The sequence below is a fragment of the Canis lupus genome, chromosome X (assembly GCF_011100685.1).
Source record: "Canis lupus familiaris isolate Mischka breed German Shepherd chromosome X, alternate assembly UU_Cfam_GSD_1.0, whole genome shotgun sequence".
Lineage (NCBI taxonomy): Eukaryota > Metazoa > Chordata > Mammalia > Carnivora > Canidae > Canis > Canis lupus.
Window position 1 is genome coordinate 77,578,591 of NC_049260.1, and position 12,131 is coordinate 77,590,721.

Sequence of the window (12,131 nt, forward strand, 5' to 3'; positions counted from 1 at the left end):
CTCAATTACTTTTTCAAGGAGGGACTTGCCCATCTAACACCAAAGAAATTTAGGGTTCAGGACCTGGAGAGAGAGCACCTTATGCTAACCAGTTTTCACAGGCTCTTAGGAAAATATTATTTGTCAGAGGCAGCATAGGAAAAGATCAGACTCAGAGCACCCAGGTGGCTCAGACGGTTAAGGATCCAACTCTTGGTTTCAGCTCAGGTTATGATCTCAGGGTCCTGAGATGGAGCCCCACATTAAATCTTTCACCATAAGTATAATGTAAGGTGTAATTACATTATATCTTTATCAGGTTGAGGAGTTCTCATTTTGTCAAATGCTTTTTCTGTGTCTAGTGAGATGACATGTGATTTTTTTCTTTAATGTATTGATATGGCATTTTATGTTGATTGATTTTCACATGTCAAATGAGCTTGCATTCCTGGGGTGAATTCCACTTGGTCATGGTAACCTTTGTATACGATGCTGGATTATTTTTTTAGTATTTAGTGTCTATATCCATAAGGGATATTGATTTATAGTTGTCTTTTTTTATATTTTTATCTGGTTTGGTATCAGGGTAATCCCTACATTATTGAATGTATTGAAAAGTGTCCTCTCTCCTATTTTTGGAAGAATATTAAAGGTTTATTATTAGTTTTTCTTTAAAAATTTGTAGAATAAACTGAGGAAGCTCTTTCAGCCTGGACTTTTCTTTGTGAAGTTATTTGTATTACTAATTCAAGGTCTTTACTTGTATAGGTCTATTCAGATTTTCTAATTCTTCTTGAATCAACTTCAGTACAGTATATCTTTTTAGAAAAATGTTCATTTCTTATAGATTATCTAGTTTGTTGACTTGTAATTGTTCATAGATTTCCCTTATAATCCTCTTAATTTCTGTAAAGTCAGCAATGATGTCCCTACTTAAAAATGTTCCTGATTTTAGTAATGAGAAACTTCTTGTTTTTTCTTAGTAAGTGTAGCTAATAGTTTATTAATTTTGTTGATCTTTTTAAAGAATTAATTTGGTTTCATCATCTTTATTTTCCTGTACTCTATTACATTTATTTTCACACTAATCTTTATCATTTCCTTCCTTCTGTTTGCTTTGGTTTAGTTCTACTTTTATCCCAATACTTATGTTAAACCATAGGATAAGTCTCAAAATATTTTAATGTATTAAAATCATACAAACATGTTCTATGACCAAAATGGCATGAAATTAGAAATCAAGAACATGAGTGCATGTGGGGAATTCACAAATATTCAGGAATAAAAAACACACTCCTAGAAAACCAATAGGTCAAAAAGGGAGGGGATTACACAATAATCTGAGATGAAAGAAAATGAAAACACGAGATACCAAAACTTATGAGATGCAGCTAAAGCAAAACCTAGAGAAAAAAATTGTAGCTATAAACACTCATATTTTTAAAAGAAGAAAAATCTCAATAATCTTCCACCTTAAGAAACTATGAAAAGAATACCAAACTGAATACAAAGTAAGTTGAAGGCAGGGAATTAAAAGATTAGAGTAGAAATTAATGCGATAGTGGACACAAAAACAGTAAAGAAAATCAATGAATCCAAAATTTGGTTCTTTGAAAAGAACAAAAGCAACAAATTATTAACTGCACTGAACAACAAAAAGAGAAGAGTGAGAAGATTCACATTAATAAAATCAGGAATGAAAGAAAGGACACCACTATCAACCTAATACAACTAAAAAAAGATTGTAAGGCAATATTATAAATAATTGTATGAAAATGAATTACATAACCTAGATGAACTGGACATTCCTAGAAGGACTTAAACTACCAAAACCAAGTCAAGAAGAAATACAAAGACTGAATAGACCTATAACAAGAGAGGGAATTTTTTATTTAAAAAAACAAAGCAAAACACCAAAAACTTCCTTCAAAGAAAAGCCCAGGATCAGAAAGCTGTACGGAGGAACTCTACTGTGATATTGTGGTTTATAATAAGAAATAAATATAACAGGTCTCTATCCTGCCCCTGGCACAGAGCTCCTAAAACCCTTTGAACTTCCTAAGAGATGAGAACGATAAAGGTGTCTTATTATTCATAACAAGTCCTTTTCAACCATATCAGTTTATATTAATGAGGAGACCTTTGAAAAGTCCCTAGGTAATCTAAGGATGGAGGCTAGTTGCCAAGAGAACCAACTCTAATTAGAGGGGTGGAACTTTCAGCTCATCCTCTCCCTATCTCACTTCAGGGGAAGGAAAGGGGGCTAGAGGTTGAGTTAATTGCCAATGGCTGATAATTTAATCAATCATGCCTTTGTAACGAAGCCTCCAAACAAATCCCTGAATATGGGGTTCAAGAAGCTTTCCAGTTGGCAACTGTTGTCTTTCTTTTTTTCTCTTCCCAGAGAAGGCATGGAAGCTATACATCCTTTCCCACATACCTTGCCCTATGCATCTCTTCTATTTGGCTGTTCCTGAGTTATATCCTTTTTTAAAAAAAGATTTTATTTTTTATCCATTTATTCACGAGAGACATAGAGAAAGAGAGACACAGAGACACAGGCAAAGGGAGAAGAAGGCTCCATGCTGGGAACCTGACATGGGACTCGAGCCCGGGTCCCCAGGCTCAGGCCCTGGGCAGAAGGCGGCGCTAAACCACTGAGCCACTGGGGCTGCCCGAGTTATATCCTTTTTTAATAAAATGGTAATCTAGTAAGTAAAATGGTTTCCTGAGTTCTATGAGCTGCTCTAGAAAATTCATTAAACCTGCGGTGGGGGTCATGGGAGCCTCCAATCTATAGCCAGTCAGTCAGAAGCATGGTATCTTGGACTTGGAATTGGCATCTGAAGTGGGGAAGGGTGCAGGGTTGTAGAACTACACTACCTGTGGGATATGATGCTATCTCCTGGTAGACAGTGTCAGAATTGAGTAGTTAACACATAGGGCACCCAGCAGCTGTTGCAGAACTGCTTGATGCATAGAAAACCCACACATATGTCAGAGTGAAATAGTGTCGTAGTGGAATACTGAGAGTAGAGGAGACACACAAGAATGCTTTTTTTTTCTTTACATCTAACAACGATTAAAGAACAGTAAATGCCAATACTTTATAAACCTCCCAATGTATCGTTAAAAGATAAACTGAGGCATAGTAACATTTTTTTAAAAGCTTCAGAACACATCTTTAAAATTTTGAGAACACATCAACTCAAATCAAACAGTGCCAAATTGGAAGAGGTTAGGAGTACTCCACAGACATGAGCTAGGGGCAGGATTTTTAGAGAAGATGCAGAAGCAAAGTGAGGAAATTATTTAATTGGATATCTTAAGTGGTTGTATTATCTGGGAAGCCTAATTGGCTATTTGTGATTGGTTGTTCTTAATCTTGAGGTATTTATAGGAATTGACTCTGGTTTAGGTTTTAGTTTGGTTAATTAGGCTACCAAGTCATTAGTGCCACTTCATTTGCTATGGCACAAACTCCTCCTTATTCAGACAACAAGTAATCTAAAGCAAATCTATTATCTAAAACTACCAAAGCAGGCACCTGGGTGGCTCAGTCAGTTAAGTGTCTGCCTTCAGTTCAGGCCATGATCCTGGGGTCCTGGGATTAAGTCCTGCAGCAGGGGGCACCTGGGAGGCTCAGTGGTTGAGCATCTACCTTTGGCTCAGGTCCTGATCCCGGGCTCCTGGGATCGAGTCCTGCCTCGGACTCCCCACAAGAAGCCTGCTTCTCCCTCTGCCTATGTCTCTGCCTCTTTCTGTGTGTCTCTCATGAATAAATAAAATCTTTTAAAAAAAAGTCCTGCACCAGGCTCCTTGCTCAGCGGAGAGCCTGCTTCTCCCTCTGCCTGCGTTCTCTGACAAATAAATAAAATAAAATCTTAAAAAAAGAGGTATTAAAAAATAAAATAATATCTTGATCCATGATATTGGGAGAGTTGTCCACCTCAAGATGCCATGTGCTTCTGCGGAGAACTTCCCTAGTTAATTTTAGATCTCCAGCTGGTGTGCAATTGAAAAAGTCTAGAGATACCCTATTTATTTATTTAATTTTATTTGTTTGAGAGAGAGAGAGTGGGGAGAGAGAGAGGAAGAGGGATAGAATCCCAAGCAGACTGCACATTGAGTGCACAGTCCTCCACTGGGGTGAATCTCATGACCCTGGGATCACAACCTGAGCCAAGCCCAATATTCAGCCGCTTAACCAACTGAGCGACCACGAAGCTCCTGGAAGAGACCTTTTTAATTGGGAAATGTTGACCTAAGGTTCAAAGCCCTGAAGTTGGTGCCATGTGGGTAGTGAAGAAGACCTAGTATGATCTCTTTCAACAAGAATCCAGGGCACTCTGTTCTTAGTGATTTCAGGTCAGAAAGATGGGAGAAAGTTGTAAACATTAGTTTGGTGAACTGTAGCCAGATATTTAGAAAAATTAGAAAAACTCATCATTTAGTCAGTTTACAGATTGATAACAAAACCTCAAAAAAGATAAACAAAACTAGAATCTAATATTCACAAAAATGTTATAGTTTTCTATGAAACAAAACTTTTCTCTCTACATTTGCCAATATTTCTAGGAAACATAATCACAGAATAATTTGTTTCAAAAATAAGTCTAGTCTTATTAAAATTGGCCTGATTATTTATAGAAGTACAGCAAGAATAGTGATTGACCATATAGGCTATTTTTAAGTCTCCCTGCTAAAACTATTTATAAGGAACTTCAGGGGCACCTGGGTGGCTCAGTTGGGTAAATGTCTGCCTTCAGCTCAGGTCATGATCTCAAGGTCCTGGAATGAAGCCCCGCATCAGGCTCCCTGGCCAACAGGGAGTCTGCTTCTCCTATGCTCTGCTCATGCTCACTCACTCTCTCTCTCTCTTTTAAATAAATAAATAAATAAAAACTTAAAAATAATGAATCTCAGATTGGACTTTTTAAAAAGTTCTTATTTAAATTCCAGTTAGTTAACATACAGTGTAATACTAGTTTCAGCTGTACAATATAGTGATTCAACACTTCCATACAACACACAAGTGCTCTCTTTAATACCTATCACCTATTTAACCCATTCCCCCACCCACATTCCCTCTGGCAACCACCAGTTTGTTCTCTATAGTTAAGAGTCTGTTTCTTGGTTTGCCTCTCCTTTTCTCCCTTTGCTCGTTTATTTCTTAAATTCCACATATAAGTGAAATCATATGGTATTTGTGTTTCTCTGACTTATTTCGCTTAACATAATACTCTCTAGCTTCATCCATGACATTGCAAATGGCAAGATTTCATTCTTTTTTATGGCTAATATTCCACTGTATATGTATTACCGTATCTTCTTTATCCATTCATTAGTTGATGGACACTTGAGTTGTTTTCATAATTTGGCTGTTGTAGATAATGCTGCTATAAATATCAGGGTGCGTGTATCCCTTGAATTAGTATTCTTGTATTCTTTGGGTAAATATCTAATAGTGCAATTGCTGGATCAGATTGAACTTTTAAAAGCCTCTCAAGGTTAGAAAGCCAAACCAAGTATTTGCCAGATGTCATCTGAAATAACCTATAGATTTGGGTGAATTCCTCTCTTCCCTAAAGGTCCCTTAAATATCCTGGTATTTCTGGGGCCTCAAGGTGTGATCTTTATTACCTGATATAGCTGGGAACCCTGTAAGGAAGGTATCAGGCAGTCTTTCCAAGGGGCTTTATTGGGTCCATAAAGTCAATCTTAGTTTCTTAAAGCTGTCTGGTCATATCTGGTTTTTTGAAGCTGTTTGGTCATATCTGGTTTTATGCAGATCATTCTCAACTATGACATTCTAGTCAAAGCCTTGGTAATATAACCAATGTTTTCAATTGTGTCCTGTTACAAGGAAAACAGATTTTTGTTGAACGTATGCAAGTTGTTTTATTGCCACAGAAGTAAAACAAAACAAAACAAAACACAAAAAACCCACTAAGCATTTCCAATTTCTGGAAGGATCAGTCAAGTAGGGAGAAAAGATAAATATTTTTATTTTGTTTATAAAAGAATAATTTACCAAATTATGGAGCTTAAAAGAAAATATAAAAATCTGGAAAACAAAACATTAAAGAACCAGAATTGTTTCAAACAAAAAGTCATAAAAATTATAATCATCCTCACCAGCTCATTAAATACCATGTTAATTCTTGTTCTACTTGGATCTAATTTTTCCATTAGAGTCTAGAAATTCTTATCTAGTTAGTGGTATGATGTTACAATGATCAGAACAATGTATTCTAGAGTACTTGTCAGAGTCCTATCCTGAATCTCTCTGAGGATGAAACACTTCTGCAAAAGCATCAGAGTAAAATAATAATTGTCTGCAAATGATAAAATGACTTAAAAAATGACTGTGGTCAAAGATCTGATGAGAGTTTATTTGAAAAGGAAATTTAGTTTTTTCTGTGGCATATGGCAATTTAAGATAAAAACTGAACAATGACCATATTGACAAATTTCTATGAACTTCAAACAATTCTAGAATATTTATAATAGTTTTATATATATATATATATATATATATATATATATATATATATGACACCTAAGAAGGCTTATCATCCCTTCTTATTTGGCAATGCTGTCCATGTAACTTAACATACCAAATAAGCCTAATTAGTTTAACATCTCTCTTTTACAAGATGAGAGAAAAATATTTTGAGATTTTTCCAGGGACCTCTAGGAAATCTCAAAGTTAGCTTGAGGTAAAAAAGATTCTATTTAACATTTTATTTTGAAAAGTTGTCAGAAATGTAAAAATAGGGCAGCCCGGGTGGCTCAAGCGGTTTAGTGCCGCCTTCGGCCCAGGGCTTGATCCTGGAGACCTGGGATCGAGTCCCACGTCGGGCTCCTTGCATGGCGCCTGCTTCTCCCTCTGCCTGTGTCTCTGCTTCTTTCTCTCCTCTCTGTGCATTCTCAGAAATAAATAAAATCTTTAAAAAATTAATGTAAAAATATTTGAACATTTTATTAAATAGGATTACAGATCATTATGAAACCATATTTATTTATTTAATCAAAGTGACAATAAGAGATTTCCAAGGCAAATACAGAAGGTTACAATGTAAAAATAAAATATAATTCTTTTTCATATTGAGAAGACTCAGTTCTCTCCTGTAATCAAAGACCTTGATAAAGACAACAGAAATTATTTTGGCAAGACAAAATCTTTGCTTCCCAGGCAGGTTACCCAAAAGGTAAAGAAAAACATTTCACAATCTCTTATCAAGAGCCAACCAATAGTCCAGAAAACTATCTTTTTAACAGAAAGAAAAACAAACTCTAATTTTGCACCAGTGTACTTTTGATATTAAGGCTCATTCTTTAAAAACCTATAAATAAATCTATTCTAATCTTAGCCAGCTTGACCACACATAAAATTTGTTTCTCAAGATTCCTTTTGCACAAACCTATCCATTCAGTTTTTGTCCTGTATTTTCCTCTTTCTCATTCTGGAACCACCAGTCATTCTACTTTAGGACAAAATTACTCTCTTTTTCCCTTAGCAAAAATAAGTCCTTCATACCTTTCCTTAATCAAAAAACACACCCTATATTATGCTAAGTGAAATAAATAAGTCAGAGAAAAAGTCAAATACCAAATGATTTTGATGAAGTTTTGGAATATAGGTGAGGTTTGGTGGGGTGAGGTCCAGAGCCAACGACCAAGAAAGAATTCTTGAGATGTCTTTGGTGCAAAATTGTGGTTTTATTAAAGCACGGGGACAAGACCTGTGGACAGGAAAAGCTACTGCCCTGGGCCTGTGAGGGGTGGCTGATTATAAACCTGGGAGTTGGGAGGGGTTTGAGGATAGTGTACTGTGTAAGGAATTTTGGAAGCAAGGTTTCCAGGACATTGAGGGGGCTAGCTATTGTTGGGAAAAGGAAACTTATTACCATCTAATAAAACCTGAGTCATTAGACCCTTCAGATATATATCAGTGGGCCATGTGCTTGGAGGATGTTTGCCAACATGTATCTTGGTGGTTTAGAGATAAAGGGAAATTTCTAAAGGAATTTTTATGTGTTAAAGTAGACTTACAGAAAAAAAAAATAAATAAATAAAGTAGACTTACAGGATCCTGGAGGTCAAGCTAAGATTGCCTTTTGCCCTTAGCAAAGTATTAACATTGTAGAGGAATGTCCCTTTGCCCATTTCAAGAACTTATCAATGTGCTGCCCACCCCCCCCAGGGCTCCTGCTTTGTCCTCAGCTAGTCCTCTGTTCCCCCATCAATTTCACTTGTATGTAGAATTTAAGAAACAAAAAAGATGAACTTAAGGGAAGGGAAGGAAAAATAAAATAAGAATAGAGAGGGAGGCAAATCAGAAGAGACTCTTAACTATTGGAAACAGAGTTGCTAGAGGGGAGGTGGAAGGGGGGATGGGGTAAATGGGTGATGGGCATTAAGGAAGGCACTTGATATAATGGGCACTGGGTGTCATATGCAACTTATGAATCCATAAATTCTATCCCCAATATTAATAATACACTATATGTTAACTAAATTGAATTCAAATAAAAATTTTTTTTAAGATTTTATTTATTTATTCATGAGAGACACAGATAGAGAGGCAGAGACATAGGCAGAGAGAGGAGCAGGCTTCCTACAGGGAAGGGATCTATCCTAGGACCCCGGGATCACGACCTGAGCCAAAGGCAGATGCTCAACCACTGAGCCACCCAGATGACCTGAATTTAAATAAAAAATTTTAAAAACACTCTATTTTCCTTACTTACTTTTCATACATAGTTGTTTCCTTTCACCCTTAATATTTCTAGTAGTTTTAATTGACATATATTGATTAGCATTCTTAATCCTTAGAAATTATAATTTCTTTTTTTAGTAATTTTTAAAATATTTTTACTTATTTGAAAGAGCAAGAGAGAGAGCACGAGCGGGAGGAGGGTTAGAGAGAGAGGCAGAGTACCCACTGAACAGGGAGCCTGATGTGGGGCTCAATCCCAGGACCCCTAGATCATAACCTGAGTGCAAAGCATATGCTTAACCAACTGAGCTAGCTAAGTGCCCCAGGAATTTCTAATAAAAATTAAGAAGTAAGCAATTGTGGACTGCTTATTACACTAACATTGTATGGATTGGGAAGTTTATAAATATATTTCATAATTTCTAGACATGTATTCTTCCTCATAGTAAATTTTTCAATATGATTATGATTACAGTAATGATATAGAAGAGGGAGAAACATTTTCCAATTAATTCTGTGAGACTAGTAGCACTCTGATACCAAAACAAGACTAGATATAATAAAACTACAGACCAATACCTTTCTTAAATTAGATGTAAAATCTTCAACAAACTGAATCTAGCAATATATAAAAATTATTATACCCAATGACCAAGTGGAATTTATCCCAGAAATGTAAATTTAGTATAATGCACAAAAGTCAATACAAGTCACCATATTAACAGAATGAAAGCCAAAAACCACAAGATCATCTCAACAGATGCAGAAAAAATATTTGACAAAATCCAGCACCCTGTCATGTTAAAAATATTTAACAAACTAGGAATACAAAAGAACTTCAACTTCATAAAGGACATCTAACAAAAACATGCTGCTTACATCACACTTAAGGGAGAAAGACTAAAAATGTTCCTTATAAGAACAGAAACAAGATGAGGATGTCCTCTCTTGCCATTTCTACAGATTGTACTACAAATTATAGCCAGGGCAATTAGTCAAGAAAAAGAAATAAAAAAGCATCCAGGGCAGCCCCGGTGGCTCAGGTGGTTTAGCGCCACCTTCCGCCTAGGGCATGATGCTGGAGACCCAGAATCGAGTGGAAACCCACGTCAGGCTCCCTGCATGGAGCTTGCTTCTCCCTCTGCCTCTCTCTGTCTCTCGTGAATAAATAAATAAAATCTTTATTAAAAAAATGCATCCAGTTAGGAAATAAGTAAAAGGATCCCTATTTGAAGAGAAAAATTAGAAAAACCCCAAATGTCTAACATAATCATATATGGCAAATCCTAAGGAACCCATTAAAAAAACTATTAGAATGAATATATTAGAGGAACACTGTGGCAGGATACAATATCAATATATAAAAGTCAATTGCATTTCTTTACATTAGAAATTAACAATCTGAAAGTGAATTTGAGAAAATAATTCCATTTACAGTGGCATCAAAAACAAAACAAAAAACAAAACAAAACATTGTTAGGAATGTATCTAACAAAAGAAATGCCAGACTTACAAACTGAAAACACAAAATGTTGTTAAAAGAAAATAAAGAACTGTGCCTGGGTGGCTCAGTCAGTTAAGTATCCAACTCTTGATTTGGCTCAGGTCATGATCTCAGGGTGTGGGAGAGGGGTGGTGGGCACGGGGGTCACACGCTCAACGGGGAATCTGCCCAGGATTCTCTCTTTCCCCCTGCCCCTCAGGCTCTCTCACTCTCAAATAAATAAATCTTTTAAAAACTAAAACAATAAAGAAGACCTAAATGAAGGGAAATCCCATGTTCAAGGACTGAAAGACAGTATTGTTTAGATGGCAATATTCTCTAATTGATCTACGGGTTCAGTGCAATCTATCAAAATCCCATCTGGCTTCTATGCAGAAAATGACAAAATAATTACAAATTCATGGGACCCAGAACAGACAAAATAACCTAAGAAAAAATAACATTGGCTAGCTCACACTTCCTAATTTCAAAACTTATGACAAAATAACAGTAATTAAGATGGTGTGGTACTGCAATGAGGTACTACAGATATGTAGATCAATGAAAAAGAACCGAGAGCCTAAGAATAAGCCCTCATACTGAAGGTCAATTGTTTTTTTTTTAAAGATTTTATTTATTTATTTATTTGATAGCGAGAGAGAGAGAGAGAGAGAACAAGTTGGGGAGGGGAGGGGAGGGGAGGGAGAAGGAAAAGCAGGTCAATTGGTGTTTGACAAATATGCCAAATAATTGAAGGGGAAAGAATAGTTTGAAACTAAAGTGGTGGGACAATTGGATAGCCACATGCCACAGATTTAATTTAGACCACTACATCACAGATACACAAAATTCGCTCAATCTGGGTCATAAGTATTTATATGAGAGCTAAAATGATAAAACTCTTAAAAAAATAGGAGGAAATCTTCATGACCTTGGGTTTAATAATGCTTAGTATGTGTGACAAAAGATGGGATATATTAGACATTATCAAAATAAAAGAGTTTTGTGCTTGGGATGCCTGGGTGACTTAGTGGTTGCATCTGCCTTCAGCTCAGGTCATGATCCTGGTGTCTGGAATCGAGTCCCACATTGGGCTCCTTGTGGGGAGCCTGCTTCTCCCTCTGCCTATGTCTCTGCCTTTCTCTCTGTGTGTCTCTCATGAATAAATAAATAAAATCTTTAAAAAAAAAGTTTTGTGCTTCCAATAATACCATTAAGACAGTGAAAAGACAACCCAAAGAATGGGAAAGAGTACTTGCAAATCATATATTTGATAAAGAACTAATTTCCAGAATATATAAAGAACTCTGGAAATTCAACCATAAGAAGACAAATGACACAATTTAAAAACGGGCAAATTATTTGAATAGACATTTCTCCAAAGACATATAGATAACTAATAGGTACATTAAAAAAAAGCTCAATATCATTAATCATTAGGGAAATGCAAATCAGAACCAAAAGGAGATTACAATTCATTTACAACATGATGGCAAAATGAAAAGTTTTGGCAAGGATGATGAGAAACTGGATCCCTTAAACATTGCTGATGGGAATGTAAAATGCTGCACCCAATTTAGAAGACAGATTGGTAATACTTCAAAATGTTAAACATAGACTTATCATATGACCCAGCAATTCTAGTCCTTGGTATATACCCCAGAAAAATAAAAATATATGGTTACATAAAACTTGAACACAACTGTTCATAGCAGCATTGTTTATAACAGCCAAGAGAAAAATTAGAAAAACCGCAAATGTCTATCAATTGATGAGTGGATTAAATATATGGTATATCATATAATAGAATATATTTGACAATAAAAGGAAGAAGTACTGATACATGCTACCACATGGATAAACCCTGAAAACAATATGCTAGTGAAAGAAGTCAGTCACAAAAAGCCCTGTATTATATTATTCAATTTCTAAGAAATTGCCATA